Source organism: Haliotis asinina, chromosome 8 (genome assembly GCF_037392515.1).
Source record: "Haliotis asinina isolate JCU_RB_2024 chromosome 8, JCU_Hal_asi_v2, whole genome shotgun sequence".
In the NCBI taxonomy this organism is placed as follows: Eukaryota; Metazoa; Mollusca; class Gastropoda; order Lepetellida; family Haliotidae; genus Haliotis; species Haliotis asinina.
In genome coordinates, this window is record NC_090287.1 from 21,739,275 (window position 1) to 21,748,925 (window position 9,651).

Genomic DNA, 9,651 nt, shown 5'->3' on the forward strand with positions numbered 1-9,651 from the left:
GAAGACATACCCTATGCGCGCCCGGGTTGATTTACTGATGCCCTGGTACACATCATTGACTCGTTCTCTCTTGCTTTTCCAGAGATCCTTGTAGCAGTGAAACACGTCGCTGTCGTCGATACTCAGCACCTCGTTACCGCTGATCTTGACGGTCGTTTTCTTGATGATGGCTCGACCCACGTTACGCACTAGCTCACGTTTGTCGTTGTCGGAGGTCAACGTGATATTGAACGCCAGTCGAACAGTGCCTGGTACAATGAGGTCATTCTCACCAAGGTTTGGAAATCTAACCAGCAGAGTTTGATTCTGGTCTATCTTGCTGGGATTGTTGGTGATGGTCACCGACTGTCGCACGGCTCTGGCTGCTAATGGCTCTCTCAATCTTCTGAAAGGATCTAATTTTCTACCGTACATTGTTATATAAATGAAATATATTTTTAATACTAATGGATGAAGACATAGATATGACGGAGATGCCGGGCGCTAGTGCCCAGGCATTCGATGATGAGCAGGAGACCTCATTTACTAGTTCACCATTGAACCAAGAACTCTTGGAAACAACGGTAAATGATTATTACGAAAGTTTAAGAAGAGATAAAAACTACGTTGAACCACAGGGTCGATACCATAAGAATTTTTTTATTGATACAAAGGGTGTTCTACGCCTTAAGTCTGACCCAGGGGTTGACCTCTTTAACAAGAGCAATAAAAAACCACTGGCCTTGTCAACTCTAGCCAGCCGCCATGGTGTCGAATTTATCCGTAAAAATCTAAACATGAATGATTACGGTGGTGCAATACCTAAGGCCGTTGTTGAAGATCTGCAAGCTACCAGATCCCACCTCACCACTAGAGATGAAATTACACCACAGCGTGCTACAGAAGCCTCGGACAGCATAGAAAAACTGTTGAGCACCTACTGGGACAAACCGTTACCGGGGTTTGACTTTCCGGTAAGGGAACTGCGCGGCTTAGACGAAGCCGTGAAACGCGTGCGTGGAGAACTCGTGAACAACATGGGGAAACTGAACGAAATCGACGAGCACATCACTAGGGAAAAAACCAAACTCAACGAAACTGAAAACGATGATATGAAGCGTCGTATCAATGAACGACTACGTGATTTAGAAGACGAGAGACGTACACGATTGGAATCCGCTTCCTCGAATCGTGAACAGCTTCGATCCCAGATCAGTCGTATTCGGGAAACAATCGATAGAATACTGAACGAGGATACAACTTTAGCCAACAGGATTCGGATATTGTTCCGGGAGCAAGGGATCACCATCGCCAGCATTCTGACTGCATTGGGTTTCATTATATCAACCCTGGTGGTGTCACTGGTGGGGGGAACCCCCACACCTGCCGGCGGGGGAACTCCCACTCCCACAGGCGGTGGTGTTAAAGACTGGATAAAAAAACTCGGGGAAGGCCTAGCTAAACTGGCTGGTAAAGCCGCCGAAGCCCTTCCCGGCATACTGGGTAGCATCGTCTCGTGGTTGTTGAGCGCTCTGTCTAAAACTGCCATGTGGCTCAGTCAAAACCTGTGGGCAGCCATCGTCGCCGTGGCGGGTCTGGTGTACGTAGCGGCTAAGAAATCTTTAACCAAATAAGTCCCAAAGTTACCCCACCAACCACCAGGGCCGTTTTATTATCAATATGCTGCTGATAGGGGGGTACCCCCACATGTATATGGGTGTGTGTGGGGGGCACATGAACTTTAGACTCCGGGGGTGGCGCCACTATACCCGTTTCACGTGGTGGGATGTGTGGGATATAGGGGGTGTTAATATCGGGGTTGATACCCAACTTTTGGTCCGCCGTGGCTATGACTATTTTGTTGTTATAACCCACCACTTTTTTTATTCTCAGTTGCATATCACTCGGAGCCATGTACAACCCCACGCCGAACACGTAATTGACTTTCGATCTGGCGTATTCTAACACGTTTTGGTAACGGTCGATGGCCCTCGGGAGATCAACTGGAGAATTGATAGCATCATCAACGTTGGCAACGAACTGTGTCTGAGCGTCGTAAGCAGTTCCCTTACCGAGGATGTTGGAACGCGTCATCGACTGCGCACCCAACAGCGCCCACACGTACGTTCGAATCGAGTCGTTCAAGCGTATTGTACCAGCACAAGTGAATCCTTTCGATGTTTTTGAGATCATTTTAGTCCAGGCTGTGGCTGCATCAGGACTGGTTTGCTTTATACAGCTGACATGGATCTTTTCATTCGTTGTGGGGCCTGTAAATGTATGCCGGTTTGGGTTGTATGAACCATCTTTAGAACCGGCATAATATGTTCCGGACCTGTAGAAGTACACGAGAACTATACCGAGACCATGGTTCACACCAGGAAGGCGAAAGTCTTTATTCGTTGGAATCTCAAACTCCCCACAAACACGTTCATAAGCGCGCCTATCATAGGGGTTATTCGTCATACTCCACGCTTTATCTTGGGGAAGAGGAGCACTTATTTCCTTCAATATTCGTCTCGTTTGATAATAAATATGAAACAAAATAACCGCCTTACTCAGTTCGTCTATACCGTAGTCTGGTGTCACACCCGACCCTGTCGTCGCACACCACACAGCAAAGTTGAGTTGGTTCTGCCAAAACTGCATTGGGTTTTGATTCCAGTTTACCACCGCCTGCGCGTTATTAACGGACACGACATATTTTTCAAAGATATTAATAAAGGTTGTTTTAAACCCCGTACCATCTGCATTCACCACGATTTTCAAGTGTGCTAAATCCATATTATAATATATAAATTATATATTATATGTACATAACACTTCCAGGGATAACGAGCGGTGAGGCCGTTCAGCTGACGCACGCGATCGATAACACGTCAGGTCAACTCGAAGTCGCACTCTGCGATATCACCTACCTACCGCAATGGACTAACATTAATATCAGCAACAATAAGCTGTTCGTCAGTGGAACTCGCAGCCAGATAACTGACGGCTACTACAGCGTGTGCTCTCTCAACGACGAGGTCTTCAAACCCCTGGGAGCCGAACTCAAGATGAACGACTCAAACGGCACAGTGGTGTTAATCAACAACGGAAGAACCTCCTTGAGGCTCGGCCGACCATTAGCGAGGATACTCGGTATGTCTCCTGACGAGATAAAACCAACAACAACCGTCACAGGCACGAAGTTACCCGACCTAGTACCGTACCGAGAGCTGTACATTCATCTCGGTCAGGTGAGCACAACGTATAACATTCAAGGAGGTCACCCTTCCACTATACTGAGAGCAGTGCCGGTGAAAACTGACAAATTCAACGACGGTAGAACCGAGTCGTTTTCACCACGGCAGTATAAGAGATTAACCCAGGGCAACATACCTGAGCTGACAATATCGGTGTTAGATATAAATCATAATCCTGTAAATATAGGATACCTCAGCTTAACGTTTCATGTAAAATGACCAGCGCACAAGGGCCCGGAGTGAAAAAATGCGTCAATATCGGGATCTCCGACCTCGGAGACACGCGCGGTTTCGACGCTCCCGGAGTAGATGGTAAATCGTACGCCTTGCAACTGAAAAACAACATTTACAAACGCGTTGAAATCCCCTCCGGTGGAACCCTAAGTGATATGATAGATACCACAAGAGCAACAGTCAACACTAAGTACGCCCTTGTCAACACCGGTGATAATAATTGGATAATATACCCATCGTTCGGTGGTAAACTGTTCGACTTAGACGATGTTGAGAGCACTACCGTCGTCCAAAACAAACCATATATGCTCGTCTTCACCGAAGATGACAAGTGGGTGTTGTTACCCGATAACGACTGGTTTCTCAATATTAGACTCGTCTCCCCCTACGTGTTCACTGATAACAAAGACAACCACCTAAACAAAGTCGTGAACAATGGAACCCTGCTCGTGGCTTACGTCCCAACTCAGAGACGTAGCATAGTCGTCAGCCCAGTCAACACTATAGCAGCCCACATGCTATCGAGTAAACCAGCCATACAAAACGTGAAATTGCAGTTGGTGTCTGAATTCGAAGGTGTGGTTAAGATACTAGAGAGTCTACCGGCAAACTCAACACTGATCATCAAAGTCTACCTAGGGGAACCATCGGGGAATGATGTCGAGATCGTGAAGGGGATCAAACTCGGGTGGGTGAAACGACACCAGTATCAAGTTTGCAACGTTTACGTGCGGGTGGGTTCCGGCTCCAACACCAGTCTGCAGGGGGTCAACGTGATCGTGGAAAACAAGATATCACTAACCAATATCTTCCTACCTGACAACATACACTTCATGGGTGTGAAGTTCACCCCTGAACTATTATCAAAAAACCAGTTGGAAATTATATCATAATAGTATAATAATGACCAGTCATCATCCCAACACTACGCTTAACGACCTAGGAGATACGGAGGGATTCGATCAGCCTGGTGAGGAAGATGAATTATACGTCCTACACTTCAAAGACAACGTGTACAGACTGGTGCCGTTATCAGATTTAAAAGAGCCTAAATGGCTGATCAACTTAACACTCGCCTCACCTTATATCACAATGGATACATATACAAAATATGTCACTAAGATTAGGAACAACGGTATCTGGACCGGGGATTTCATTCCGGATAGGGTATTCATAGCAACTTCTGAGACCGAAAAAAATAGGTTAATGCCTGGAGAAGACAATAAATTAGCATTTATCAATTATAATCCTAACGTAGGTCTTAGTACATCCTCCCCTTTCACACTCATCATAGAAGTCTTCTTTGTATTTTTAGGTAATGAAAACACCTCAAAAGTACACCAAATTTTACCCGGGGTGTCAATACACTGGTTTGACGAACACACAAGAAAATATTGTCGTATTGTTATACAACGGGATACCTACGGGGGTCCTATAAACCGCTTAATAAATCTCAGTGGGGTTTTTATTACAACAGAAAATTCTATTAGACTCTCACCTATTACCCTGAATACTAGTATACAACTTGTAGACTTCAAATACATTGAAGGACTATTAAATGAAACCCAATTAAAATATCTTTCAAAATATATATTATAGGATGGGTCTGTACCCAGTCGTAGAGGAAGTAGCGAAGACGTTGGAAACCGTAGATGGGTTCCGCTTGAGGCAGTTATGTGATGTGAAACGTCAACTAGAACAAGACCGTGACACGCGGAAAGCACTATGTAAGAAGTACAATAGGGCTTTCAATATCGTGGACGGGGCTGACACTACCCTTATGGCAACCAGCATGGGACTAGGGGCGGCAGGCGTTGGGTTGTTGGCTACCATCGTGGCTGCACCTATAGTGCTAGGTTTTGAAATAACAGCTGGGGTGGCAGGGGTGTTAGGGTTGGCGCTTAAGTTAGTATCACGCAGACTTCATCGTAAGGCATTGAAACACGACGAGATCAGGGTTCTGGCCGAAGCAAAGCTGAACACAGTGAGTGAGCGTATTTCCACGGCACTCTCTGATAGTAAGATCTCAGAAGAGGAGTTTCGTTCAATCCTCTCTGAACTCACAAAATATAACGGAATGAAACAAGATATTCGATCCAAGTCTCGTAAGTCTGCTATCAGCGAGGACGAGAAAAAAAAGTACATAGAACAGGGGATACAAAAAGCCCAGCAAGCCTTTATTATGAACACCAAAGAGATCGTAGGCGGTTCACGTTAAACTGTTTCATCGATATAAACATGACATAGGGGAACACGAGGGCGATAGCCGTAAGCGAGCCACCAATCCTATATGGTCAGTCAAAACTTACAACATAGATAAAGTGGATATGAAAGCCGACGAACCTAACTTGTACTACTTGAGGGATGGGCCGGGTAGGGGTTTTGTAAGAGAAGAATTATTGATCGTACCGTACGGCACAGTGTTACCTCCTACCAACACACGGTAAACTGTTTCATAGACACCCAACCTTTTTGTAGTAGGGGTAATAGTAGCAAGAGCTAAGGCCCCAACCAAAGCCTTATTTACTAAATAAGGCTTTGTAGAGACATTTCTTGAAAGTGGTCCAGAACTGTCATTCCCTATACTACTAAAACTATCACCATTACTTGTATCGTAATTTTGAGCGTTCGCCAATGTATCACATTGCATGGGGTTGACAAATAGGTGCTGTGAGATAGAACCATCATAGATAGCATAGAATAAACTGTGAAGTTAACGTCTACCCCACATTAAAGAGATCATGCATGCATGCGAATATCTGGAAGTTAACGAATACGTTCTGTCGGAGAGTTTATGCAAGCAGTATATTGGGGTGTCAAAGTATACGTCATGTCAGAATACATTTATCCACTATATTGAGGATATGACATATACGTTATATGGGAGGGTTCTTGTATGCGGTATATTGGGGAGTTGACGTATTCGTTACATGGGAGGGTTCATGTATGCGCTATATTGGGGAGTTGACGTATACTTTAGAGAATTTATTCAAGCAGTATATTGGGAAGTTGACATATACATTATATCGGAGAATGTACTTAATATTGAAGAGCTGATCTCGGGTCTTACGGTTGGATGCTCATCTGCACGCTATATATGATAAAGAGAGTGAGCGAGGGAGAGAGGGTGTCTTAATGGAAAGGTGTGAACTGCATGGATTGATTGTATCAAATGAGTGAGAGAGTACGGTTGTACGCCGCTTTCAGCAATATCACGACCAGGACACCTGAAATGGGCTTCATTGTACCCATGTAGGGAATCGAACCCGGCCTTCGGTGTGACGAGTGAACGCGTTAACCACCCTGTGGTGTTTGATGGTGTTGAATTAAAACAACTTTAAGTGTTTATCGGGTGATAGAAGTAACTTCATTAAGAATCATCTGATTACAAGCGCTGATGTATATTCTTGTTTTTTTATATAATAGTCTCAACTTATAAAATATATTGGTATATACCGCTATGTTGCTTGTAGCCTACACTCATCAAGTACAAATCCTCTGGCTTCGATGCACCACTGTGGTACAGTGTGAGGTCCCCTGCGGTAATTCATTGATTTTGGTTGAATGTGGCGCGGAAAGCGGCGTAAAGCCACTTCCATTTATCCCATGCATTTACCTGGCCCACTTACCGCGTGTGAAGACAGATGAGGCCTGCTATCAAGTTCATCAACCTGTTGTCCGACTTTACCTGGAATAACAGGATATCCTGTCATTGTCACACTGAGCAATGCTGAGTTGACTGCGTCAGCTAATGACGCGCTCTTGATGGAGAACATTGTTACCTCGCCCATGCGACGCCGACGATGTTATGGTGACCAGGGTTATAGCGTTGTCGATGTAGTCTGCTTATGTTTAAGGAATGAATATTTACTTGAATAGTTGATGTGTTCAATGTGACCCATTGCAGTGCACCGATGCATAAATTAAAACAAGTGTACAGGAGAACTCGTGTATATGGTGTACAGGAGAACTCCTGTATATAGTGTACAGGTGAACTCATGTATATAGTGTACAGGAGAGCTCATGCTTATAGTGTACAGGTGAACTCGTATATATAGTGTACAGGTGAGCTCATGTATATAGTGTACAGGAGAGCTCATGCTTATAGTGTACAGGTGAACTCGTGTATATAGTGTACAGGAGAGCTCGTGTATATATTGTACAGGTGAGCCCATGTAGAACTCTTGTGTATTTACTACAAGGGAACTTCGTATTATGAATGATCTCTCAGATATATTTTGTAATGGAGGCTCACGAGTATATTGCGCAGAGATATCTCAGTTCCTTGCCTTCTCCCGCTGTTTTAGCTGCCAGAAGTGACGTAGAAATAGGTATTTTACGTGTGCTTTAAACTATAACCTATAGCGTTTTCGTAAGGGAAATGTCCGCCTCATTAATACAGCTTACAAGATTGCTTCTGTGGTACCTGTTGACATGTCATGATTATGAATCATAACTTTAGGAATATTTTACATGTTAAAATCTGAAAATATAATGTTCTTTTGATTGCACTCTCTGTTCTATTAAAATATAAAATGTTGAATGTCGATAAATGAACAGTCATCAAAGTCTAATGCTCTGCGTGAGCCAAAGAGACTCCTTATCAGCAACAATATCCAAGTGTGTGTAGGGGTGCCAGCAAATATGATATGATACCTGATCGTAGTCAGTACCCATTTTACTTTTTTACAAAGACCTTTGATCTTTTCACGGATACACTGTATGTCTGTCAGATATGCACAGCTGTTGACATAATACTTGAGTAACTTATAATAGTTCCAGGTTCATCCTGCAAGAATTAGCAGCACGTTGGTATGAAGCCAGAATTTCTTCAGGAACTGATTCCAAAAGTCTAGAAGCCGTGACGTACAACAGTACAGATTAATTTAAGAAAGAAAGAAATGCAGCGTAACAAGACAAGTGGAACAGGATCGGCCTTGGTTAAAATGTCAAGATGTCCAAAATTATCATGGCGTCAACAAAGCCATGATGTTTTACTCTCTGTGTCGTACGTGGAACAGGAAAGAGAGAAATGGATCCATGGTATGGAATAAGATGAGATTCCACATAACCTGATGATATATATTTACACATGATGGATTGTCACACCAGACGGAGGAAGCACGAAGAACTTTACAGACCATGAAAAGGCTGTCCTAGTGGTGGCACAGAAAATGAATGAAGGCAGATCATTAGGACTCATGCTTGATGAATATACAGATGTTTCACCAAGGACACATCTTGCATTTGTTGGACGTTATGTTGAAGATGCGAGTCAAAGCTAACTTACCTTTGCGATCTGAAAATCGCAAACGTAACAGCGTACACTTCTTACTGATGGGCCCTTTTAATTATACCACTACTACAAAGTTAGATTTACACACACCCCCTCCCCCCCCCCCCCCCCCCCCCCTATGAAAGTGCTGGTTTTGACGGAAGGAATGGAAGGCTCAGAATCAGGAAATGATATCACAATCAAAAAGGCAGTGAGGGAGTAGTACATACACTTGTACACAAAGCAATGCTATCAGTCAATTCTTGCAGATCCGCGGTTGTCATGGGCAATGGCAAGAGGGCTCAGTGGAACTGTTAAACAGCTAAGTCATCAAACAAACGTCTCCTCTGTTATGTCTGTTCCATATTGGCTACCTGTCAAAGTTGTTCAAGAAAGGTGATTTGGCCTCGAGTGTTATTGAACCACAACTTCGCAGTAGAAGAGGATGAAGGAGAAGCCGGGCCCATGTGTCTACAACTTTCACCAGGTTGCTGCTCTGTGTGGTAAAAAAATGGCAAAGAGCAGGCAGATAAATGTACAATCTTCCACGGATAGCCCCCAAAACCGTCTGCTTGGGAATATAAAGGACAGGCTGTAAGTCACACCAGTCCTCACAAGTCTGTCAGCCCTTGGCCTGAGGAATACTCGAGATTCCTCATTTCTCACATTTCACGGAGATGCTGAGGTATGCTACTAGTGCATAATAGTGTTCCTCTATATTTAATCAGCTAGTTAGAGAGCCTGAAAACTATGTTTTGTAAATAATTATATTTTATTATGACATTCATTATTATGTCATTATTATGTCATTGTAAATGTTTCAAGTAGCTGTTTGTATTTTATATTTCTCTCTCAAATGTATCAAAACTTTCAGAACAATTCCAGCTGGATGCAGACCAAACACTTCTTGAGCGGAAT